Source organism: Bufo bufo, chromosome 3 (assembly GCF_905171765.1).
Source record: "Bufo bufo chromosome 3, aBufBuf1.1, whole genome shotgun sequence".
NCBI classification, from domain to species: domain Eukaryota; kingdom Metazoa; phylum Chordata; class Amphibia; order Anura; family Bufonidae; genus Bufo; species Bufo bufo.
In genome coordinates, this window is record NC_053391.1 from 444,908,127 (window position 1) to 444,934,545 (window position 26,419).

The window sequence follows — 26,419 nt, forward strand, 5'->3', positions numbered from 1 at the left end:
GATTAAATTGCTTCTCCTTACCTAACTCCTCAGTGTTTTTCCTGTCCCTCTTTGGGAGAAGACATGTGGAGAGAGCAGGCGGTAATGGCCTGTGAAACTTAATCTATCACGGGGGTGGCAGTTCAGGAAGGCAAAAGCCACAGCTTTCTACCTTCCTGTCCGGAGAGTGACTGCTTTTGGGGGCAATACACAAGGCGTAAAGCCAGATGCTTGCTCCCTACAGATTGTGACCAGTTGCGCTGGAAGAAGGGCGCATGGCGTCCGGCTCCATTTTGGATGTGGGCACTTCCGGTGCGAGCGTTGCAGCCTTCTGGCGGGCCGCAGGTAAGTAATTACCTGGCGCAGGAGGACTAGATTTACATGAGGTGGGCTAATGAGGCCAGAACTAAGATTTCCCTCAGTTTGCCCTTACCCGTCCTGCATCCCGCCAGAAGTGACGATGGCGTCACTTCCGGTTTCAGCGTGCTGGTGTCCCACATGGCCTGCCCTTATATAATGGCAGTGGCTGCTGTGGATAGTAGCAAGGGAGGTTGCAGATCCTCTCTGGGGTAAAAATGGATTGCAGCCCAGCTAATACAGGTCCAGCATCTCTTCAGACCGTGAGTAACCAGGATCTGGGACCCATTTATTCCATTGCTTATATGCTGGTTCTTATTACAGCTAATATCTTTTTATTCCTAAAGAAAAAAGGAAGCTGTTTTAAAACGAAACAAAAATGTATGACTGCTAAATGTGCCATTTGCAACAAAAAGCAGGATCCAGCATATTAAAAAAAACTATGTCCTCCTTGTACATCAAAAATTGCACAGGATGGATCTCCTGTTTTGATGAACGATATAAGATCTATGGTTAAGGAGGAAATACAATCCGCTATGTCTGGATTATCCGAATCATTAGCTAAGAAGAAATTTAAAAAGAGGATTAGAGAACCTCTGTCTTCTGATTCAGAAGATTTGTCTGATGCATTTTTTTCAGATAGAGAGGAAGGCGAACAATTAGATTCTTCTGAGGAGGAAGACAAGTTTTTCTTTTCCTCTGAAGATTTAGAAGTAAAAAAGATAAATCAATTCAGAATAATATTTTCATAGGTCTTGGCGAAAAGCAAAACAGAGTTTCTCGCTCGTATCATTGGGAGACACAGGAATAGTGGGGTATAGCTGCTTGCTGCCACTAGGAGGCGACACTAGGCTGAAAAGTGATAACTCCTCCCTTGCCTGCTATACCCACTCCAGCCTGTAGAGAGCATATCAGTTTTTAGATTAGTGTCATAGGAGGAAGACGTCCCTGCTTTTGCAGGGTGCCTTCCCTTTCTTATTTTTTCTTTTGTTTTATCTTTTCTCATTTAGGTAGGGGAAACAGAGGCGCTTGCCCCTCTGTCTACCCCGGGAGCTAGGCCGGTGTCTGATTCCCTCACAGCTCGCCCTCCCCAAGGAGCATACGTGGACCAGGGCAGCCCAGCTCCCCTGCTTCCCGCCAGCCAAAGGGTCACTTAATTCCCGCTAGATCCTCCGCCATTCCAGCCTCCTGCCACTTCGGGTGCCAGCTGCTGAAGAGGTGACCCTGCTGGTACTCTGAGAAGGGGTGAAGAGAAGAGGATGAAGATGTGGTGAGTATTCCGAATTGGGTAAGTATTCTCAGCTCGAACTCCCCCCCCCGGTGAGGGCCCCACGTTACCTCAGCCCCGATAAACGTTTTAGGCTTCTGTCCACATCTGGGTTCCCCCTATATAGTTGTTTTTTTGTTTTGTTTTTTTAAGGTCCGGTGGCTTGCGCCTATTCATCCCGGCCTGCGTGGTCCGCGTCCGTAATCTGACAGGGCGCATTTCTACATTCCGGGGGCCTCGCGTTATACGGCCTGCGGGGTGAGCACCCGTGGCTGGTATACAACCAGGGTGCCTGAGAGCGCCTCTCCCAGGCCGGCTATTTGTTCGGCCGGGCCCTGAAAATTTAAGCCCCGGCTTCTCTTCGGGCCTACCGGTACTCGGCCCGTGCTGTTTCTTGCGGCCATGGGGTGGGTTTTCCGCGGCCGGTGGATGCAAGCTGGCACATCTCGCCCACCGATCCAAGTCCCTCTGTTTGAAGCTGACCGGCAGTATGTCCCGGTTGGCCGTGCGCCGAACTTTATGTCCCGGCTTTGTGGCCTACAGGGCCCCAACTTTCATTCCAGTTATGAATGGGGCGGGTTCGTCCCTCAGGCGCAAATTCTCCCCTCCTAGCTGTCCCCCTCCCCCAGGTGTCAGCTGAGCTATGCCTCCGGTCCTCTAAGCTGGGTTAACCTTTCATGGTAAGCCGCCTCTATGCAGCTAGAACTGGATTATCCGGTGTTTCCTCTCTGCAGGCCAAATACCTTAAGTTTAAGGAATTTAACCCCTTCCTGCCTCTTGTCCATTTTGCAGGGGCATCACAGGTAGTCCTGCCCCCTTCAGCCCACCTCACCGCAGGACCACCCTGATGGTGTGGTACCAGACTGGGCCCATGTCCTATCCCGGACAGTGGAGGATTGCTCACGGTTTCCCAATCCGCCCTACGGGGCAGTTTGGTTGATAACTCTCCACCTGCGCAAATTCAGTGGAGGACATCTAAAGAATTCCCAAGCCACCCTTCTGGGTTGTCTGGTTGATATGTCACCACCTGTGCAATCCAGTGGAGGACCTCTAAGTTCCCAATTCGCCCTCTGGGGCCGTTTGGTTGATAATACTCCACCTGCGCAAATCCAGGGGAGCACATCTGAAGGATTCCCAATCCACCCTCCTGGGTTGTTTGGTTGATAATTCTCCACCTGCGCAATCCAATGGAGGACCTCTGGAAGTTCCCAATCCACCCTCCTGGGTCGTTGGTTGATTAAGTACCGCCCACACAATCCAGTGAGTGGTCCTGTAGAAACATAGAATGTGTCGGCAGATAAGAACCATTTGGCCCATCTAGTCTGCCCAATATACTGAATACTATGGATAGCCCCCGGCCCTATCTTATATGAAGGATGGCCTTATGCCTATCCCATGCATGCTTAAACCCCTTCACTGTATTTGCAGCTACCACTTCTACAGGAAGGCTATTCCATGTATCCACTACTCTCTCAGTAAAGTAATACTTCCTTATATTACTTTTAAACCTTTGCCCCTCTAATTTAAAACTGTGTCCTCTTGTGGTAGTTTTTCTTTTAAATATGCTCTCTTCCTTTACCGAGTTGATTCCCTTTATGTATTTAAAAGTTTCTATCATATCCCCTCTGTCTCTTCTTTCTTCCAAGCTATACATATTAAGGTCCTTTAACCTTTCCTGGTAAGTTTTATCCTGCAATCCATGTACTAGTTTAGTAGCTCTTCTCTGAACTCTCTCTAGAGTATCTATATTCTTCTGGAGATATGGCCTCCAGTACTGCGCACAATACTCCAAGTGAGGTCTCACCAGTGTTCTGTACAGCGGCATAAGCACTTCACTCTTTCTACTGCTTATACCTCTCCCTATACATCCAAGCATTCTGCTGGCATTTCGTGCTGCTCTATTACATTGTCTTCCCACCTTTAAGTCTTCTGAAATAATTACTCCTAAATCCCTTTCCTCAGATACTGAGGTCAGGACTGTGTCAAATATTCTATATTCTGCCCTTGGGTTTTTACGCCCCAGGTGCATTATCTTGCACTTATCCACATTAAATTTCAGTTTCCAGAGTTCTGACCATTCTTCTAGTTTTCCTAAATCCTTTTCCATTTGGCGTTTCCCTCCAGGAACATCAACCCTGTTACATATCTTTGTGTCATCAGCAAAAAGACAAACCTTACCAGCGAGGCCTTTTGCAATATCACTTATGAAGATATTAAACAAAATCGGTCCCAGTACAGATCCCTGTGGAACCCCACTGGTAACATTACCTTGTTTTGAATGTTCTCCATTGACTACAACCCTCTGTTGTCTGTCACACAGCCACTGCCTAATCCACTCAACAATATGGGAGTCCATGCTCAATGACTGCAGTTTATTGATAAGTCTTCTATGTGGGACAGTGTCAAAAGCCTTACTAAAATCTAGATATGCGATGTCTACTGCACCTCCACCGTCTATTATTTTATTCACCCAGTCAAAAAAATCTATAAGATTTGTTTGACATGATCTCCCTGAAGTAAACCCATGTTGTTTTTCATCTTGCAATCCATGGGATTTTAGATGTTCCACAATCCTATCCTTTAATAGGGTTTCCATTAATTTGCCTACTATTGATGTCAGACTCACTGGTCTATAGTTGCTCGATTCCTCCCTACTACCTTTCTTGTGAATGGGCACGACATTTGCCAATTTCCAATCTTCCGGGACGACTCCTGTTACTAATGATTGGTTAAATAAATCTGTTAACGGTTTTGCCAGCTCACCACTAAGCTCTTTTAATAATTTTGGGTGTATCTCATCAGGCCCCTGTGACTTATCCGTCTTCACCTTAGACAGCAAACTTAGAACATCTTCCTCTGTAAAGATACATGCATCAAACGATTTAATAGTCATTCTTTCTAGTGGAGGTCCTTCTTCTTTTTCTTTTGTAAAAACTGAACAGAAGTATTCATTAAGGCAGTCGGCTAGCCCTTTATTCTCTTCTACATACCTTCCGTCCTTTGTTTTTAATTTAGTTATTCCTTGTTTTAATTTCCTTTTTTCATTTATATATCTGAAGAATGTCTTATCCCCTTTTTTCATAGACTGAGCTAGTTTTTCTTCTGCCTGCGCTTTAGAAGTTCTTATAACTTGCTTGGCCTCTCTCTGCCTAATCTTGTAGATTTCCTTATCTTCATTGCTCTGGGTTTTTTTATAATTACAAAATGCTAGCTTTTTATTTTTTTTTAATGAAAGAGGTTCCTAACTGTAGAGGTTCCTATTCCACCCCCTGGGTGGTTTGATTGTTATATCACCACCGGCACAGCCTGCAACTGCCATGGCTAGATGTTGAGAGGTAGAACTGCACACGAGTGGGCCAGAGCAGGACATAATTCCTCCTCTGTTACCTCCGCACCTCCACCCTTCCTCACTAGGGTTACGTTCAGAACCCCCCCTTCCTGCAGGGGTTGGTTCTGAGGGAGGGGGGAATCAGTTATTTGGACTCTGATATGAATCCAGTTCAATCTTCCAAGATTGCATCCATACTAGCCCGCAGTACTGATTGTATGCATTACCCCCTGCCTTAGGCAGCATTTGCACTACTACTGGATACAGTACTTACCTTATGTATTCCCTCTTTCCATAGGTGGACTAGCTGCATTAGCCATAGGCGTTCCCCCTTCCGTATTCGACGGAATTGCTGTTCCACTGGCTACAGTACTGGCCGTATGCATTAGCCTCTCATAGGAGGCGTTATGGCATTATCACTGGTGGCAGTGTTTACCGTATGCATTACCCCGTTACATAAGTGGAGGAATTTCACTTCCCACCGGGTACAGAACTAATCATATGCATTACACCCTTACATAGGGGCGTAATTCTCTACCATTGGATTCAGTTCCTGCTGGGTGCATTACTCCCTGCCATAGGTGAGGTACTTGCGCTACCTTGGGATACAGTACTTCCTGTATATTTTTCTCCCCTTCATAGGTGGAGTAATTACACTACCACTGAGTGCAGTGCTTACCGTAGACATTACCCCCCTCCATAGGTGTGGAAATTACACTATTGTTGGATACGGTTCTGATTATCGCGCTACCCCCCTTCCTTAACTGGAGGGTTGCACTACCACTGAATGCTATTCAACAGTCGTGGCATTACCCCCTTCTACAACTAATGGGGAAATCACTAAGCATCTTTGCATGCTTTATTTCAATTACGCCACGACACTAGATACCTTGGCTTCCTTCACAGGTGGGCTGTGGCAACAGTCGGTACTGTTGGTGCCTTGTACTCTTCACCTAATGGTATATGGATACTGCCACTACTCCCATATTGTATCCTTCTTTTTCTTCCGGTGCTGGTTGGGGGCGCAAATATGTCGACCTTTGTTCTCTCAGGGGGGGTCACCCAGCAAAGCAACACTTAGGTGTCCTAGAGACCCCCATCCCCAGGTAGGTCATGAATTGGTCCTCTGCAACGTGTGGTGTGCACGCCATTACACAAAATATTGTGATTACGATCCAGCAAGCTGAAGGTTGCACTGACTGTATTCTTTGCCACCCCTTTTCCTTATCTTGGTGAGGGTGTTTTGCTGGCACTCTGCAATGGCTACTACAGCGTGTTCTTCTCAGCAGGGGAAGTTTTTTACACTAGGGCTGGAGATCATAGTCGCTGCAGTGGGACAGCCCCAGGTAGGGGTTCTACCCTGACACTGCTTCGGCAGATGCTCCTGTTCAGCACCCTTTTTAGACGGAGTGCCTCAGGCTGGCTCTACTTAACTGAGACCGCATGGTACCATGCTTCTTCTGGGTATCCTTAGGCCTCTCCCTCAGTTTTACGCTGGCGGAGCATGCTGTAGCTCCTACTGTACAAGGGGTATTTGCACCTCCACTACATACTAGGGTTCCTACTGCACAGTTCCTTCGTCAGGTGACGGATTCTTCTGACTCTGAAATCTGTGTCCTCTACGGTGTGGCCTCCTCCTCAGCTGGAGTATGGCGTTAGCATTACTCTTGTGGCTTCCCTTGTATGGCCTCCTCCTCAGGCGGAGTATTGCATTACTAATAGATTCTGTAGAGTGTCAGTCTCTGATGGCAATGGGCTTTAGCCCTGGCCTCTTAATGGTCTACACTATTGATAATTGACCTTTGCTCTGTCAACTGTTGTCCTTGTGTCGTTAACTTGGGCTTTGCAATGGCGTAAATGCCATAGCTATCAGCTCCTACCTTTTGGGTGCACTCTACTGGGTAGCTTAGTCCCTGCGGCAATCGTCTACCACTTCAGTGAAACCTTTCTTCAGATATGATTACTGTCTGTCACCTCAAGCCGATGGTGGTCATTCCTTTCACTGCTCATTTCGGGGGTGGGCTACAGGTCTCCCCACGCCGGGCAGAGCGGGTGTCTGTCACGCCTTTCCACCACTGGTAGGGGTTTTCTTGCTGGAACGCAACACCCTTTTCTTTCCTGTCCCTCCTCTAGCTGGATGGCTGACCACCTTTCCCTTCTGTCTAGTCGACCAGTAGCCATGGGTTGTACGGCTATGGAATCCCAGCTCTATTTTTTTTTTTTTTTCACGTGACCAGTGTTCCCCTGGTACGGGGAGGGCGTTGGACATAGTAATCTCACTCCACCAGGCAAGAGTATTTCTCTCATCTGGGTCATCTGCCCTTCCAGGCAGTGTTTCCGCATTGTCAATATATGTCACTTACCGGGCTTCCCATCACCGGTGATGCTCACATCGGTTTTTGCTTCTACCTTTATCCGAGGTATTGGTTCTTTGGCCTGCAGTTGGGCATGCCTGGCTCAGGAATTTTGTTTTCGCAATAGTTTCTCAAGCAGCTTCTCTCACTAGAAGTCTCACCACAAGCCCCTACGGCTTTAAGGGCATTAGTCTACCAATTTTTCCTGCTTCCTAAGGAGGATCCTGTGGCCCTGGATTTTGGTTCGGCTTCCACAGTTGTGGCCAGCAGCCGGCTTCGTCCCAACGACCTGTGGATCGTTGGGTCTTCTTTTTTTTTTCTGGGAAGGCGGCATTCCGGGTTGCGGGATCTTCCACCCGGCGGCTTTCAGAGTTGATAGCGCCTTCTTGTACGTATATTTTTCTTTTGTCATTAGCATAAGGCAGTTCTCCGCCCCGTATCTTTCTTTGCAGAAGGTAGTCGCCGCTTTCCAAGTCATCTCAGACATGGTATTCTCTTCTTTCTCCCTCGCATTTTAGAGAGCGGGCTCTCCATCAGCCATCTCATTTGGCCTCTGAGGTTTGCTGGTCCATAACTAGTGCTATCCGCTGTACGGACTCTTACCAGTTTTTTTTCCTGGAGGTCCTTGTTATAGCTGACTACCTCCAAAGGGATGTTTTTCTAGGTATATCTTCCTAAACAATAGAGCGCCTTGATAAGGTGGTACATATGGGTGTGCTTGCTCCTCCTCCCATTGGTTGCATGATGCACATGGAGGTGACTAGGAGCAGCACACCATAAGTGCGGCGTCTGCGCTCCTGAACATAGAAGCCCAATGGCTTAGGTAAGTTTAGCGTAGGACACGCCTGACCTGAGACCACCTTGGCGCTTGGTAGGCGGGCTCAGATGTGTTTTGATCAAAATATATTGGCTAAGTGTCTCAGATGATATCATATCAGAGTGAGGACTTTGTCCATATATAATGCTTGCATCTACTTTACGAAGTGCATTATTATCTTATTTCTGTGATTTTCTTCAATAATATGGCCAGGGACATCTGCACATTTTGTATATCATACCGTGCAGGATGTTTTTATCTTAGTTTTTTTTCTGTGATTATTTTTTTTTAGGTATATCTGTCTGACAGTTGCTTGGGCATTACTCTCCTAGGACAAGGCACCGCCCAGCAGAGTTATGGCCTATCCGACCAGCGGTCGGCACTTCTCGGGTTTATCTACTCCAGGCATTGCTTTCTAGTGGTAGAAGGCAGCGTCTTGGTCTTCCGGCACGTTCACCAAGTTTTACTGGGTGCTTTCCTAGGCATCGACGGATGTTGCTCCGGGCAGCAAGGTCTTGCAGGCGGCAGCGGAATACGCATCCTTGAGGGCAGTTTTCTCCATGGGCGTGTGATTTGTTTCCCTCCCTATTGACTGATTTAGGACGTCCCACCGTCCTGTGTCCCCCAATGATACGAGCGAGAAAACGAGATTTTTGTGAACTCACCTGTAAAATCTCTTTCTCTCTTAGTTCATTGGGGGACACAGCTCCCACCCAGTGGTTCTGTTTGCTGCAAATGATGGCGGTTGGTGGGCCAGTATGGTCCTCAGTTCTGGTTCGATCCGACTGACATTTGTCAGTTTTTGGTTGTTTACCCTGTTTTTTATGGGTTTTTTTTTCTCCTATTGCTTGGGCACAAACTGATATGCTCTCTCCAGGCTGGAGGTGGTATAGCCAGCAGGGGAGGAGTTATCACTTTTCACAAAAATCTAGTTTTTTTTTCAATACATAGAAATTTTCATAGCCTGATAAATAAGTAATGGAATACTCCAGATAAAAGGTGCATGTTTCCTAGCGGTCTCAAAAGAAGATACCCTTTTAATGAAACTTGGGACTCTGTACCTATGATAGATGCCTTGGTAGCAAAACTTATAAAAAAAAAAAAAAAAAAATTCAATACCCTTTGAAGATGCAGTACAACTTAAGGCCCTATGGATAAAAAAAAAAAAGCAGAAGGGGTTGATCAAGAAAACATGGGACATGGCTACTTCCTTGTTCCATCCAAATATGTTTGCAACTCTGTATCTGGTTAGATCTGTTAGAATTTCACATAAAAAAAACAAAAAATCTTCTATTCCAATTCTCAAAATGGCTGCAGGCTTTTTTAGCAGATTCTTCTAAGATCATAGAAGGGGGATGTAACATCTAAAAATAAATTATGTTCCATACCCTTGCATGGAAAATGTGTTTGGGCCCGATCTAGATAAAATATTAGAGAAGGCCTCTGATAAGAAGAAAGGTTTCCCTGAAGATTATAAATTTCGCAATGACAGACCCTATAAAAGGTGTAATTTTCAGAACCAGAACAGGTCAGTCAAAGGGAAATCTGGAAGATGGAGTTACAGGAAAGGAGGAAAAAATTTGATATTTCCTTTTTGCTCCAAGCAACTCCCCTCAGCCTCCAAATGACGCTAGAAGAGTGGGAGGAAAGCTAACCAATTTTTTACATCAATGGTGGCTAGTCACCAACAACAGTTGGGTTATTCAGGTTCTACTAAACCAGGCATACTCAACCTGCGGCCCTCTCGCTGTTGCAAAACTACAAATCCCAGCATGCCCGAACAGCCTACAGCAGGGCATTGTGGGAGTTGTAGTTTTACAACAGCTGGAGGGCCGCAGGTTGAGTATGTCTGTCCTAAACGGATACAAAATAGAATTTTTAGATTCGCCTCCTCAAAAATTTTGTCCCACGTCTGTTTCTTCAGGTCCAATTTGAACAAACGTGCAAAAAGGGGTAAAAGAACTATGGGAGCTAGGAGCCATTGAGTCAGTTCCAGAGATAGAAAGACACTTAGGACATAACATCTATTTCTAGTCAAAAAAAAAAAAAATGGTTCCCACAGAACAATTATAAACCTCAAACCTCTGAACAAATCCATTATATACAGAAAATTCTAGATGGATTCTATAAAAACGGCAATTCCTCTAATATCTAAGAATGCGAGAATGGTCACGATAGACCTAAAGGACGCTTATTTCCTTATCCCGATGCATATAGATCGGAAGTTTCTCAGATTTTGTATACCAGAAAAGGGAGGTATAGGACACTACCAGTTTACTTGTCTTTCCTTCGGGATATCTTCCGGCCCCCAGACTGTTTACAAACATCATGTCTTTTCTCAGATTGAAGGGGGTTGTAGTCTATTTGGACGATCTATTAATCATAGAATCCCAGAACCATGACTTTCGAAGTCAACTAGACTTTGTTCTAACAACCTTACAAAATCTAGGTTGGATCATAAATTGGAGAAAATCAGACCTTACTATCTCCAAGAAGAAAAAATTCCGGGGAATGATTCTAGATTCAGGGAAACAAAAACCTTTCTTCCTCAGGAGAAGATAGAACATTTAATCCAGATGCTCAAATACTTCAGAAATCTGAAAAGAGTATCTATAAGACATGCCATAAAAATACTGGGACATATGACATCCTGTATCCCGGCGGTACCTTGGGCACAACATCATTCCAGAACGCTTCAGGATCATATCTTAAAAGTATGGAGTAAAAATCTGTTACATCTGGATTATATGTTCAGTATTTCTATAAAAGTGAAGAGATCTCTCAATTGGTGGCAGTTGAATGACCCCAAATGACCTTATCAGGCATAGAGTGGATACAGGAACCCTCTCTAGTAATGACAACGGACGCAAGCAGCAGAGGTTGGGGAGCACATGTGGGTCAGATATCTTTTCAAGGAGTTTGGATTAAAAATATGAAGGAAGCATCATCAAACCAGAGAGAATTGGCAGCTGTAGGGGAAGCAATGAAAGCGTCAGAGAAAATAATATCCGGATCCCACTTGAAAATCTATTCGGACAACATGACCACAGTTGCACTTCTCCGACATCAGGGAAGTACGAGAGGCCAACAACTGAAGAGATTAGCGGGAGAGGTTTTTCGGTGGGCAGAAGAAAATCTGTTATCTCTGACAACAGTTCACCTCAGATGTCAGGAAAATGTTTGGGCTGACTTTCTAAGTAAAAATTTAATCATTGCGGGGGATTGGACCCTTGAAAATCCGGCATTTGATTTAATCATAAAGATCTGGGGTACCCATCCATAGATCTCTTCGCAAGGAGAAACAGGAAGCTAAAGAAATTCTGCTCCCTGCATCCAGAGGACACTTCAACTCATGTAGACGCCCTTTCCATCAAATGGACTCCGAATCTCTGTTATGCCTATCCTGCGATAAACATACTGCCCAGGGTGCTTCAAAGATAGAGAATGCCAAAGTAATACTGATTGCTCCATTCTGGCCCAGAAGAGCGTGGTTCTCGCTCATAGCAGAAATTAGTGTACTTCCTCCTCTCCAGCTTTCACATTTCCCCAATCTGGTTATGCAGGGTCCAGTTCCACACCCAAGACAAAAAAATCTAGATTTAAGAGCCTGAATGTTGAATGGGTCAGCCTAGAAAACAAATGTTTTTATCTAGAGTGGTAGACACATTACTGCAGAGTAGAAAGGTTACTACTAAAAACTGTTACAGTAAAGTTTGGGGAAGATTTGCCTCTTGGTGCACAAGCAAAAATATAGATTTTTCTTTTCTTAGTGTCCCTACAATTCTAGAATTTTTTCAGAAAGGACTGGATCTTGGGCTTAAACCTAGTACTCTTAGAGTTCAGGCTGCACCGTTGTGTCTTCTATAATTGCAGATTATCTGAAGACAAATTTGTTTCTAGATTTCTTTTAACCACGGAACGTTTGCGTCCCACCACCCATAATTTGGTCCCTCCATGGAATCTAAATGTGGTCCTGAATGCTTTAATAGGGCCCTTGATGAAATTTCATTAAGATTTTTGACTTTTAAAACTATATTTTTGGTGGCCATTACCGCTGCAAGAAGGGTATGTGAATTTACAGGCACTTTCTACTGTTTTTCCATATTTCCAATCCTTTGAAGACAGGCTTATATTCAAGTTAGAACTCTCCTTTCTCCCAAAGGTAGTGTAATCTTTTCATAGATCCCAGGTGTGACGAATACCGTACCCCTTGCCCTGACTGACGTCAGATGTCAACAGCGAGATACAGTTTGGTCACTGGTTACTAAGTCGTGACGTTACGCCGTCCTGGAGAAGCGGGTAAGGTCAGTCTTGGTACAGTTTTCACAGACTCCTCCTGTGCACAGAGAGGCAACAAGCTGAGAGAGCCTTTTCACTGCCCCAGTGAATCAGCGCGTTCTCAGCCCGGGAAGACTGCCACCAGTTTCTTGTTTGATATAAGCCCGGTCCGCTAACGGGATTATATAGGGTAAGAAACCAACCCGCAGTAGCGTATAACTAGGCCGAAACACGGACGTGGGGATTCGTGATCGAGATACAAGACAGCACAAGATTAAATTATATATTTAATCGCCTTAAGGGCTCACTAGAATTAACACTATAGACAGAAGGATATATACAGTGGTCTGAGGTTACAAATACAGGTGGTATGGTACAAACAGGATTAACCCCTTAGGGACACATGGCGTACCGGTACGGCATGTTTCCCGAGTCCTTAAGGACACATGATGTACCGGTACGTCATGTGTTGTTCCGATCAACGGCGGGCGGTGATCGGAACAAGGTGCCTGCTCAAATCATTGAGCAGGCACCTCGGCTAAATGCATTGTAAAGGAATATACCCCCAAAAGTTCAAGTCCCAAACTGGGACAAAAAATAAAGTGAAAAAAAAAGTTGAAAAAATTAGGTTTTCCCCAAAAAAATTAAAAGTTTCAAGTAAAAATAAACAAAAACGTAATTTTCCCCAAATAAAGTATAAAAAAAATAGGAAAAAAAAAAAAGTATACATATTAGGTATCGCCGCGTCCGTATCGTCCGGCTCTATAAACATATCACATGACCTAACCCCTCAGATGAACACCATAAAAAAAAAAAAACTGTGCTAAATAAACCATTTTTTTGTCACCTTACATCACACAAAGTACAACAGCAAGCGATCAAAAAGGCGTTTGCCCACCAAAATAGTACCAAATCTAACCGTCACCTCATCCTGGAAAAAATAAGCCCCCACCTCAGACAATCGCCCAAAAAATAAAAAAATCATTTAATTTGCAGAACATCCCTACCACTTTGAAGATGTGTTTTTTTTTGTTTTTTTTTTTTATTGTGAAGCAAACAACAAATAGGACAAAATAACAGAAAAAGTCAATGTGCATAACTATTCACCCCCTTAAAGTCAATACTTTGTAGAGCCACCTTTTGCGGCAATCACAGCTTTGATACAAAAGCTGCAAGTCGCTTTGGATAAGTCTCTATGACAGGCATCCTCAAACTGCGGCCCTCCAGCTGTTGTAAAACTACAACTCCCACAATGCCCTGCTGTAGGCTGATACCTGTAGGCTGTTCGGGCATGCTGGGAGTTGTAGTTTTGCAACAGCTGGAGGGACGCAGTTTGAGGATGCCTGCTCTATGAGCTTGCCACATTTTACCACTGGGATTTTTGTCCATTCCTCCTTGCAAAACTGCTCCAGCTCCTTAAAGTTGGATGGTTTGCGCTTGTGAACAGCAATCTTTAAGTCTGACCACAGATTTTCTATTGGATTGAGATCTGGGCTTTGACTAGGCCATTCCAACACATTTACATGTTTCCCCTTAAACCACTCAAGTGTTGCTTTAGCAGTGTGTTTGGGGTCATTGTCCTGCTGGAAGGTGAACTTCCGTCCTAGCCTCAAATCATGCACAGAGTGGTACAGGTTTTGCTCAAGAATATCCCTGTATTTAGCACCATCCATCTTTCCCTCAACTCTGACCAGTTTCCCAGTCCCGGCTGCTGAAAAACATCCCCACAGCATGATGCTGCCACCACCATGTTTTACTGTGGGTATGGTGTTCTTTGGGTGATGTGATGTGTTGGGTTTGCGCCAGACATAGCGTTTTCTTTGATGGCCGAAAAGTTAAATTTTAGTCTCATCAGACCAGAGCACCTTCCTCCATACATTTTGGGAGTCTCTCACATGCCTTTTCGCAAACTCACAACGCGCCTTTTTGTTTTTAGCTGAAAGTAATGGCTTTCTTCTGGCCACTCTGCCATAAAGCCCATTTCTATGGAGCGTACGGCCTTTTGTCATCCTATGTACAGATGCTCCAGTCTCTGCTGTGGAACTCTGCAGCTCCTCCAGGGTTACCTTAGGTCTCTGTGCTGCCTCTCTGATTAATGCCCTCCTTGCCCAGTCCGTGAGTTTTAGTGGGCTGCCGTCTCTTGGCAGGTTTGCTGTTGTGCCATTATTTGGTTAATAGATTTGATGGTGCTCCTGGGGATCATCAAAGATTTGGATATTTTCTTATAACCTAACCCTGACTTGTACTTCTCAACAACATTGTTCCTTACTTGTTTGGAGAGTTCCTTGGTCTTCATGGCAGTGTTTGGTTAGTGATGCCTCTTACTATTGTGTTCTGGTCCATCACATAAAATTCAGATTAACAAAACATTGAACTTAAGGCTGTAATGTAACAAAATATGAAAAAAAGTCAAGGGGGGGGTTAATACTTTTGCAAGGCACTGTATGCTTGAGGTTACATTTCAACTCCCCACAGGAGTTATGTTTAGTTTAAGTTTTGTTCTTTTTCATTATAGTAAGTGCTTTTACTATCATATCTGTCATCCGCCAAGGAACATTAGCATCTATAGAAGGAAAATAATGGACGACAAGGATAGTGTGCGTTTATACACAATGTCAAGTTTACTTGTAAATGGTGTGAAAGTTGAGAAAAGTGAGAAGCGCAGGAGGTTGGGTGAACCATGTCATCCTGAGTCCAAATCCATGTATGCTTTATGCTAACTTGTTATATATGAATGGGTGCGATTAATGTGTGTTCTTTTAATGTACGGGGTATGAACGCACCTACTAAGAGGAGCCAAATATGTCATATGCTTAAAAAACTAAGCAGAGTGATAATAGACTCACAGATATATACCTTTGGTAATATATACACGCCGAACACGTCGCAAGCACCCTGGATAAGAGCAGCATTAACTGAGTTTCAAAAATTTGCCAAAGGTATAACCATTTTAGGAGGTCACCAAAATGTAGCAATGTTTCCAGAGGTTGACACGTCTGTGGGTACATTATCCATGGGGCCCCTCCCCCCCCCCCCCCCAACCTGCCTCCACCCCCCCCCCCCTTACACACACACACACACACACTCACTCACTCACTCACTCCCCTACTAGTGCTGTAACTATAGTGTTATGGGCCACAGTGCAAACATTTTTACCTCATCCAGGGTGTTGCTGGCGTCGGCGTGATGTCCGCTGGATCCAGAACAAGGTCCCTGTGGTGAGAAAAAAAATGAATAATCACATAAGGAAAGGATGGTGACTGCCCCTGTGAAATCACCAGCAGGGCTCACTGTGCTGGCCTGTAAGACTGAGCCATGCCAATGTATAGCAGGGTAATCTAGGACATTTCCCCTAAGTGCACCCACACAGTACTAATGCCCACCTTGTGGCCCCTCACAGTAGTTATGCCCACCTTTGTTCCTGTCACAGTAGTTATGCCCAGATATGTGCCCCCTCATAGTAGTTATGCCAAATATGTGTCCCCTTACAGTAGTTATGCCCAGATGTGTCCCCTCACAGTAGTAATGCCAGATTATGTGCCCCCTCACAGTAGTAATGCCAGATTATGTGCCCCTCACAGTAGTAATGCCAGATTATGTGCCCCCTCACAGTAGTAATGCCAGATTATGTGCCCCTCACAGTAGTTATGGCAGATTATGTGCCCCTTCACAGTATTTATGCCCAGTTATGTGCCCCCTCAAAGTAGATATGCCCAGATATGTGCCCCCTCAGAGTGGTTATGCCAGATTATGTGTCCCCTCACAGTAGTAATGCCAGATTATGTGCCCCTTCACAGTATTTATGCCTGGTTATGTGCCCCCCTCAAAGTAAATATGCCCAGATATGTGCCCCCTCAGTGGTTATGCCAGATTATGTGCCCCCTCACAGTAATTATGCCTTCATATGTGCCCCCTCATAGTTATGCCTTCATATGTGCCCCCCTCACAGTAGTTATGCCAGATTAGGTGCCCCCTCAAATTAGTTATGCCAGATTAGGTGCCCCCTCAAATTAGCTATGCCAGATTAGGTGCCCCTCAGTAGAGATGCCAACTTTTGTGCCCCCTCACTCTAGTTGTGCCCATCAAACACCCCCCCTGCCCCTAGTCTGCAGCGGTAGAAAAAAACAAAACACATACTTACCTTCTTCCCTGATGACAGGAGGCAGATTCCGGGGCTTTCAGCTCTCCTCCCACAGCCAGCAGCGCGATGTGGGGCCAGCAGGGGGAGCTCCTGAGCTCTGAAGATCAGTGAAGCAGAGAGCAGAGAGGTTTCCCTGCTTCACTATGGAAACGAAACTGCCTGGCCGGGTGTGAGTGAGTGCGCGCTCCCCCCCCCCCCCCTCTTCCTTGACCCTCCCCCCGCCCCCATATTATTCATGTAATGGAGACATGGAGCGCTCTGATGGGGCCCGAAATTGCCACTGTACTTCACGCCGGGCCCCATCAGAGCGCTCCATTGCATTTGAGTACAGCGGGACCCCTGCCAGTGGCCTGGGGGAGGGGGGGGACCACAGGCAGCCAGGCCCCCTGGAGTGCCGGGCCCGGTCGCAACTGCGACCCCTGTATGTACGCCACTGCAAACAGCTCTTAGACACATACGTAATAACATTGCTAAGGCAGGTCTGGTGGATGGTTGGAGAGCAATGCACCCTAAAGAGAAAGACTTCACATATTATTCCCCGTCTCACACCTCATACCAAAGACTAGATTACATTTTTGTATCCGCCTCATTGTTGTCATATTGCAGGGGTACATCCATTGGGTCATTGACCCTATCAGACCATGCCCCTATATTTTTACAATTCTCCTTGAAAAACACTCTAAGAAGGGAGATGATATGGAGACTTAACGAAACTCTCTTGCACAACCCTGATAATGTACAGCAATTAGAAAAAAAAAAGATAAAGGAGTACTTTACACTCAATGGCTCAGTGGATGTATCACCAAGTGTAATATGGGAAGCGCACAAAGCAATGATGAGGGGTCACTTTATATCACTTGCTACACATATAAAGAAAAAAAGAGAAGCTGAAGTTTTACAACTACAAACACGAATACGGGACCTAGAGTCAGTACATAAGACACCTTACTCCAGACGTATTACAACATCTGGACACTCTAAGTTCACAGATGAAAAACGTACTAAACGAGTGAACAGCTAAGATATACCTCTCAGCCAAATTTAAATATTATGCACATGATGATAAGGCTACAAAGTTTGTTATCACAGTTAAAAAATAGGAAGGTTAACTCTTATATACAGTAAGGTCCATAAATATTGGGACATCGACACAATACTAACATTTTTGGCTCTATACACCACCACAATGGATTTGAAATAAAACAAACAAGATGGGCTTTAACTGCAGACCTCAGCTTTAATTTGAGGGTATTTACATCCAAATCAGGTGAACGGTGTAGGAATTACAACAGTTTTCATATGTGCCTCCCACTTATTAAGGGACAAAAGTAATGGGACAATTGGCTTGTCAGTTGTTCCATGGCCAGATGTGTGTTATTCCCTCATTATCCGAATTACAGTGAGCAGATAGAAGGTCCAGAGTTCATTTCAAGTGTGCTATTTGCATTTGGAATCTGTTGCTGTCAACTCTCAAGATCAAAGACCTGTCACTATCAGTAAAGCAAGCCATCATTAGGCTGAAAAAACAAAACAAACCCATCAGAGAGATAGCAAAAACATTAGGCGTGGCCAAAACAACTGTTTGGAACATTCTTAAAAAGAAGGAATGCATCGGTGATCTCAGCAACACCAAAAAATCTGGAAGACCACGGAAAACAACTGTGAAGGATGACCAAAGAATTCTTTCCCTGGTGAAGAAAACACCCTTCATAACAGTTGGCCAGATCAAGAACACTCTCCAGGAGGTAGGTGTATGTGTGTCAAAGTCAACAATCAAGAGAAGACTTCACCAGAGTGAATACAGAGGGTTTACCACAAGATGTAAACCATTGGTGAGCCTCAAAAACAGGAAGGCCAGATTAGAGTTTGCCAAACGACATCTAAAAAAGACTTCACAGTTCTGGAACAACATCCTATGGACAGATGAGACCAAGATCAACTTGTACCAGAGTGATGGGAAGAGAAGGAAAGGAACTGCTCATGATACTAAGCATACCACCTCATCAGTGAAGCATGCTGGTGGTAGTGTCATGGCGTGGGCATGTATGGCTGCCAATGGAACTGGTTCTCTTGTATTTATTGATGATGTGACTGCTGACAAAAGCAGCAGGATGAATTCTGAAGTGTTTCGGGCAATATTATCTGCTCGTATTCAGCCACATGCTTCAGAACTCATTGGACGGCCCTTCACAGTGCAGATGGACAATGACCCAAGGCATACTGCAAAAGCAACCAAAGAGTTTTTTAAGGGAAAGAAGTGGAATGTTATGCAATGGCCAAGTCAATCACCTGACCTGAATCCGATTGAGCATGCATTTCACTTGCTGAAGACAAAAACTGAAGGGAAAATGCGTCAAGAACAAGCAGGAACTGAAGACAGTTGCAGTAGAGGCCTGGCAGAGCATCACCAGGTATGAAACCTAGCGTCTAATGATGTCTATGCGTTCCAGACTTCAGGCTGTAATTGATTGCAAAGGATTTGCAATCAAGTATTAAAAAGTGAAAGTTTGATTTATGATTATTATTCTGTCCCATTACTTTTGGCCCCTTAACAAGTTTCCTTTGCTCAACTGCTCTTCCGTACTGACCAGATAGCCAAACGATTTGCTGAATACTATACCCAACTTTACAACATTAGGAAAGATCCTATAGCACAAGAGGAAGAAAAAAAGGATTAGCACTATGGATAATTGGCTTCACTCTCTCAATTTTCCCACATTAAACATAGAACAATCACAGACACTATCTAAACCTTTCACATTAGTTGAGATACAAAAAGCGCTACAATCTTCACCACTCCACAAGAGCCCAGGTCCTGACGGCCTGTCTATGATATATCATGATATATTGTTACCTAAACTGCTCTTGGTGTGTAATTCTCTTTGGGAGAGAAAACATCAGAGGGATCTCATTGTTAAAGGGTATCAGTCAGGAGAAGGGTACAAAAGAATTTCCAAGGCATTAGATATACCATGGAACATAGTCAAGACAGTTATCATCAAGTGGAGAAAATATGGCACAACAGTGACATTACCAAGAACTGGACGTTCCTCCAAAATTTATGAAAACACAGAAGAAAACTGGTCTGGGAGGCTACCAAGAGGCCTACAGCAACATTTAAGGAGTTGCAGGAATATCTGGCAAGTACTGGCTGTGTGGTAAACTAGAGGGAATTATGAACAGTTCCAAATACCAGTCAATATTGGCACCAAACCTTCAGCTTCTGCTAGAAAGCTGAACATGAAGAGGAACTTCATCTTTCAGCATGACAACGACCCAAAGCATACATCCAAATCAACAAAGGAATGGCTTCACCAGAAGAAGATTAAAGTTTTGGAATGACCCAGCCAGAGCCCAGACCTGAATCCGATTGAAAATCTGTGGGGTGATCTGAAGAGGGCTGTGCACAGGAGATTCCCTCGCAATTTGACAGATTTGGAGTTTTTTTGCAAAGAAGAGTGGGCAAATCTTGCCAAGTCAAAATGTGCCATGCTGATAGACTCATACCCAAAAAGACTGAGTGCTGTAATAAAATCAAAAGGTGCTTCAACAAAGTATTAGTTTAAGGGTGTGCACACTTATGCAACCATTTTATTTTATTTTTATATTTTTTCTTCCCTCTACCTAAAAGATTTCAGTTTGTTTTTCAATTGAGTTGTACAGTTTATAGGTCACATTAAAGGTGGAAAAAGTTCTGAAATGATTTATCTTTGTCTAATTTTTTTACATCACAGAAACCTGACATTTTAACAGGGGGTGTAGACTTTTTATATCCACTGTATCTATATGCAATAAACATGTCAACTGTAGACTTACCCTGCATCATTACAGAAACTTCATTAATAAAATGTTTTAAAAACTAAACTTAAAAGACATACTTTATATAGTATAGCCTCCCCCACACAAAAATGATTGACATCAGACAGTATGGGCCTGTTTACATCACATTTTTGAGTCACATTTAGTGTGTATGCCAGGAAAGATTCCACCAGCTACTGGAGGTTCCACAGGAAACACAGTGCTGTTAGCTGGAGGATGGCGGGGTATGGACCCTATCAGGCACAACAGGGGGGGATAAGGCGACAAGAACCTGTAGGTTTCCTGCTCCATCTCTGCTGCTACTTGGGGACCCTAGTCACATCCACCCTGAAGAGGTCAGGTTTTAGTCTGGATACTATGAATCTGCTACATGCATCACATCTAGCTGGAAAACTTGTGCATGTGAAAGAACACTAAGGCAATTCCTCTGTCAATTCCCCATGTACTGTATGCACGCAGACACTAACACTGCACCACTCCATAGTCCTACTCTACCATAGGTTTTAATTGGTGCTCCCTCCATTAGCCAGTGCCTTGGATCGCCTGGGGGCTCCCCAGGGCCAGACTGGGATGACAAAATAGCTCTGGTGCACAAACCCCCACCAGTCCACATAAGATTTTTGTGATGCGTGATGCACACTGGCAAATTTTGCTTTACCTAGTCATGCCCCTAGGTGAATCATCAGTACTAAAAAGGAAATCAAGTGGAACACATAAATGCCTAATCACATGGTCAGGGACATACTGTACATTATCCTCCGCAACAGCAACACATACCATGGTAAAATTCAAAATACCTCCAAGCAGCATCTGATACCACGCGAACTGGGAACTTAAAGTTGTACTAGAAGAAAAATCTAAAAGTGGCCCAAGTTGTAGGTGAGTGCAAATTCACAGAAGGTGGGCCAAGCAATACAGTAGTGCAGCACTAAATACCGCTCCAGCAAAACCAAATACCACAGTGCAGCACAAAACGCTGCCCTATTACCATACTGAGGGCGGGAATATAGAAGGGCACCTGCAGCTGCTGGCCAGGTGCATAAGTACCTGATGCTCCTAGCATTAATTAATGCTGAGAGCATTTGATTGTTTTGTACCTGGGCTTTGGCATTCCACTGGGCATCGAAATTTGCTTATAGAATATATAGCCAAAATATCTCACCAGCAGCACCAAATACTGCAGTGTTGATCACCTATTAACTAACCAGGATGTGCGCTGTCATTGTGCCCACCCAGCTTCTAACCTCAGAGGTGTCCTGGTTACTTTGCTACATCAGGCGGCCCATTACATACAAGAAGAATATCAAGATCCATCAGTATTGTACTCTATATTAACTTTTGTGCATGTAATTTGATTTCCATTTTTAGGTTTTATTTGAACCTGTTTTACTGTCATTGTATGTCCCTCCCCCCCATCAGGAGGTGTAATCTATACTGCCATTTTTTTCACATTGTGTAAATAGGGGATCTCATTTGTATTGTGCTTTATGTCCAATTGTATTAGAAGAAACTGATTTATTCCCCGTTGTCTGATCTTCCCATATTTATGACCTATCCTTTCGATCAACTGTTTGAAGAGAGGGTAGCGCAGCATTCACTTCACCGTTTACCTGCTCGGCGGCAGCAGAGCAGTGTAATTACAGCTCCTCCACCCCATTCAAATAGACAGTGAAGAGAACGCAGCGCTTTTTAAACAGCTAATCGTGGGGATGCCGGGAGTCGGACCCCCACCGATCTGATATTGATGATCTATCCTGAGGATAAGTCATCAATGTGAGCAAACCAGACAGCCCCTTTAATAAAAGACTATTTCTGGATTATCTTGGGCCAGAGTTTGAGTCCTGATTTTCTTCTGAGGGTGTTCACAAGCTTTCTACGCCTTGCTGAATCATGATGTTAGGGCAATAGTTTAGCAACATGCCATCACTTTATTAGACGGAAAATCCCATTATTAAATTTTATAGGAAATTGCTGTCTGGCACAACCCATTCAGCGTAAGGGATTTTTGTCATTAAAAATTCATTTCCTGATGAATTCTCCGCGAATATAGAGTGTACATCATGTTTTATAGTTGGCAGTAGTGGCTTTTTTCCTTCAACCTTTATTCCAACTTGAACAAACAAAAATAAAAAAACAAGATAAAGTGGCCCAGATGGATGTCTCTGAACTTGCCAGCTTAGATGACCCCTCAGGGGACATTTTTATGAGATATAGCTGTCACAGGTAGAGTCACGGGAATCAAGATAGAGTGGAGTGCACCCCCTGAGCTGCCACCTGGTCCCCTGTCCCTGCCTACTTGCACCACCCGCCCTAGGTGACGGAGCGCAACTGGGCGACAGTCCCTAACCTACTAAGTGCAAGCAGAGAGAAAGAGACAGCAGGGAAGAGGACAGCCACTGAGAAGTTACAAAGAGGGGACAAGAGGTAAAACAAAAATGGAAGCCGAGGCGGGTCAACTAGCCGAGGTCAGTCCAGGAGGTCTCGTCGGAACAAGAGGCAAAGACAAATCTGTAAACAAGCCGAGGTCAAAATCCGAGAGGTAGCGTCAAGGTACAGAGAGCAGGCAGAAGAGGTGTCAAGAGGCGGATTGAGGTTCAATTCCACAGGTAGCTTAATAACAATAAAGTACACAGCCTATAGGACGAAAATCACAAGCAACCTGTAGCCAGCAGGCCGCCTGTATTTATAGTGGGGAGTGAGGGTCATGTGACGTGGCCAGCGTCACATGACCGACAGACAAGTCGAGCACCGAGTGATCAGCTCGGTGCTCAAGGCAGACCTAGGAGCAGGGAGCCTCCCAGCTAGCAAAGCCGCCCTGGGAACAAGGCCAAACACAGATCCTCGCTCCCGAAGCTAAGCAGCAGGTCTGCGGCTGATGGGAGACCGAGTGCACCGTCGGCGCCCTGTTACAATAGCATTTCTCTTGTGGCCAGTGGGAGGACCAGTCCAGTTAGGAATAAAGGCTGACCAGGTTTTTTTACTGGTGGATTTAACGGCAGTGTGTCAAAATGACTGGTGCACTCCGTCCAAACCAGGGAGGACATCACATGATTGGCAGACAAGACAACACACTGTACTGATCACGTGACCATTTGGCAGAAAGGGAAGTCACGGCCAAAAGTGTTTGTAGGAGGGGTGTATAGGGTATGTAACATTCGGTAGGGAACAGTGCGGCCAGGTACTCCACCTGCACACCTGTCCCTACCTTCTTGCACAATTGCCCAAAATAATGGCCCTCACCTTGGCGTCCCTAACCTGAATAAGTGCACTGGACCAAACCTAGTGGGGATGTCAGGCAGGTCAGGTCAAAACCAAAGGATAATGACACAACTGAATAAAACTAGGAGAAAACGTCAGAGACTAAATAATCAGGTTAAAGCAAGGTCACAAAGTAGCATCATCTACCAGTGTCCAATATCCCTCAAATACCATGAGGTCACATCAGAGGCAAAATCATAATTCACAGACAATGTGAGAGAAACAGGAAAAAGGTCAGTGATCCAGCTGCCTATTTAAATAGCTCGCATGTGACTCCGGCGCTTAGCCTGATTGGTCTAGCGTCCCTGCTCCCTGATGGGTCAAGCAGCCCCACTGTCAGCGGGACTGATTGCTGTAGCAACAGAGAAACACTGCCATAGTGCAACCGGACTCGCCGCGGAAGCACAGATGGGTGAGTATGTGACAGGGAGGCGGCAACACTTTTTTCACTTAGTGTCACCTCCTAGTGGCAGCAGCTATACCCACAGTCTTCTGTGACTCCCCAATGAATGTAACGGGAAAAGGATTTTACAGGTGAGTACAAAAAAATCCTATCTCATAATTCACTGTGTAGAGGGAAGCAGAAGATTTGTCAAAGTATTTTTGCTAGTTGAAATAAGTACACTGTGAAATGATACTCTGAATGAACACCATATTTATAAAGTAGCATGCAAAAGTTGGGCACTCCTGGTCAAAATTACTGTTATTGTGAACAGTTCAGCAAGTTGAGATAAAATGATCTCCAAAACACATAAAGTTAAAGATGAAAAGCACTTTTCAACATTTTAAGCAATTTTGGTTTTGTACAATTTTATAGTGAAAAAAGGAATGGAGTACCTTGCAAAAATATTGTAACCCAAGGGGATTTTAGCTTTCAGATAACTTTGACCGAGGTCTCAGACCTTAAATAGCCTGTCAGAGTTAGGCTATGGCTACACGATGACGTGTGTCGCGCGCCAATTTTTATAATGATAGTCTATGGTGTCGCACTGCGACATGCTGCGACTGTGACATGACAGTAGCAAAAAAATCCATCCAAGATGGATTTTTATGCGACTGTTGCGTCGCGGTCGCAGCATGTCGCAGTGCAACACCATAGACTATCATTATAAAAATTGTTGTGCGACATCAATGTTGCGCGACACATGTTGCAGTGTAGTTGTGCACTATATGTCGAGCAGCCCTAGCCTTAAGACTTGTTCACAATCATCATGAGGAAAGGCTGGGTGATGCAAATTTCAAAGCTTTAACCTTGTCCCAAAAACAGCAGCCATTGGTTCTTCTAAGCAGCTGCCTAACACACTGAGAATGAAAATGGCTGAGGCCCACAAAGCAGAAGAAGGCTACAAGAAGATAGCAAAGCGTTTTAAGGTTGCCATTTTCCTTGTTTGGAATCTAATTAATAAATGGTATTTAGGAACAGTGGCGGTCAAGAGAAGGACTGGAAGAAAAATTTCAGAGAAAGTTGTTCGTAGGATTGCTAGAAAGGCAAATCAGGCCCCCTGCTTGACTGCAAAACACCTTCAGGAAGATTTTACAGACTCTGGGGTTGTGGTACATTGTTCTACTGTTCATCAACACCTGACCATATGGCATTAATGGAAGAGTCATCAGAAGAAAGCAGGGTGGATTTGATTTAAATCAAACTGATTTAAATCACTAGTCAGTAAGGCTTGATTTAAATCATAGTATTCTACATAAAGACTAATTCTTGCTGGTATAACTTATAATATGCAAGTAGATGAAGATTTTTTAGAATAACAACTTTTCATTTTATAACAATATAGAGAAGCTGCACCAGCAACCTACTGGAGCCCAGTCTTTCAGTTACCAACTGAAAACCAAGTAAATCCGTAAAAAACAATCAGACTGGCTCACAGTATTTTTGCATTTATTAAAATTACTTTATTGACCCAATACAATGTTACACATATCCTAGTTAATTGTCAACATAACAGCATATATAAATAGGTACTTTAAATGCGGAGCTCTCGCATATACCTAAATGACAGGAGTACTCCAAATATGACCTCTGGTTTTGCTATGTGGTGTCCGTCTGCTACGTATTGAGATAGAATATCTCTAGTGTTCAGATAGTTTATCTGTTGATTTGCCTTGATCTAAACATAAATTGTTCAGCCACTATTCCGTTAGCGGTCGCTGATAGATAGTCTCAGCAACTATGTTGCTTAATATTGCGGTTAGTTTCCTACCTCCTGCCACGAGGTAGTCACTCTGCTCGTTCTTCGCGGCGTCTCACGTGATCTGACCAGAGAGTGGTTTGCTGGTCGGTGATGGTATCCACCTGCGCCGATCGAAGTAGCGGAAGTTGATGTAGCAGAGCCGCACCGGTGTATTCAGCAAAGACGTCAATATTAGCACACCAATAAGTCAGTCCACTATAATGGTATTATGCTGCTTGCACCGCTTGATGTTATGGCTGATATCGTGCTCACCCTTTTCAAACTGTATCCAGATGAGATGGTCAAGGCAAAAATCTTTTTTAAAAAAAGATGAAAGCAGAAACAAAAATAACGCACCACTAGCTGGGTCAGGTTCACACTAGTTCGCACTAGACGCGTTTCGGAACCGTAGTTCCTTCCTCAGTAGGCAAATGTGTAATGCAAAAATACTGTGAGCCAGTCTGATTGTTTTTTACGAACTTTTCATTTTAGTTTGATTAGGTTGATTCTGTATTCATAGGTTTGTAGTAGTTAGGATTAAGGTCTTTTTCTCAACTCTGTTCATGTTATAACATTTTTGCTGTGAAGAAGAGGCATGTGATCTCTGCTGAGTCAAATTCAGTTTTGAGAACTGCAAA

The 26,419-nt window shown here is 44.3% G+C and overlaps 1 long non-coding RNA gene across 1 annotated transcript; it reads left to right on the top strand.

Moving 5' to 3' along the window:
* Positions 1-12,486: 12,486 nt before the first annotated feature.
* On the top strand, positions 12,487-25,941 carry LOC120995697. Its single transcript, XR_005777652.1, has 3 exons — positions 12,487-12,497; positions 16,696-16,698; positions 25,804-25,941. It is a non-coding gene; the product is annotated as an uncharacterized LOC120995697 (long non-coding RNA).
* Positions 25,942-26,419: the final 478 nt, after the last annotated feature.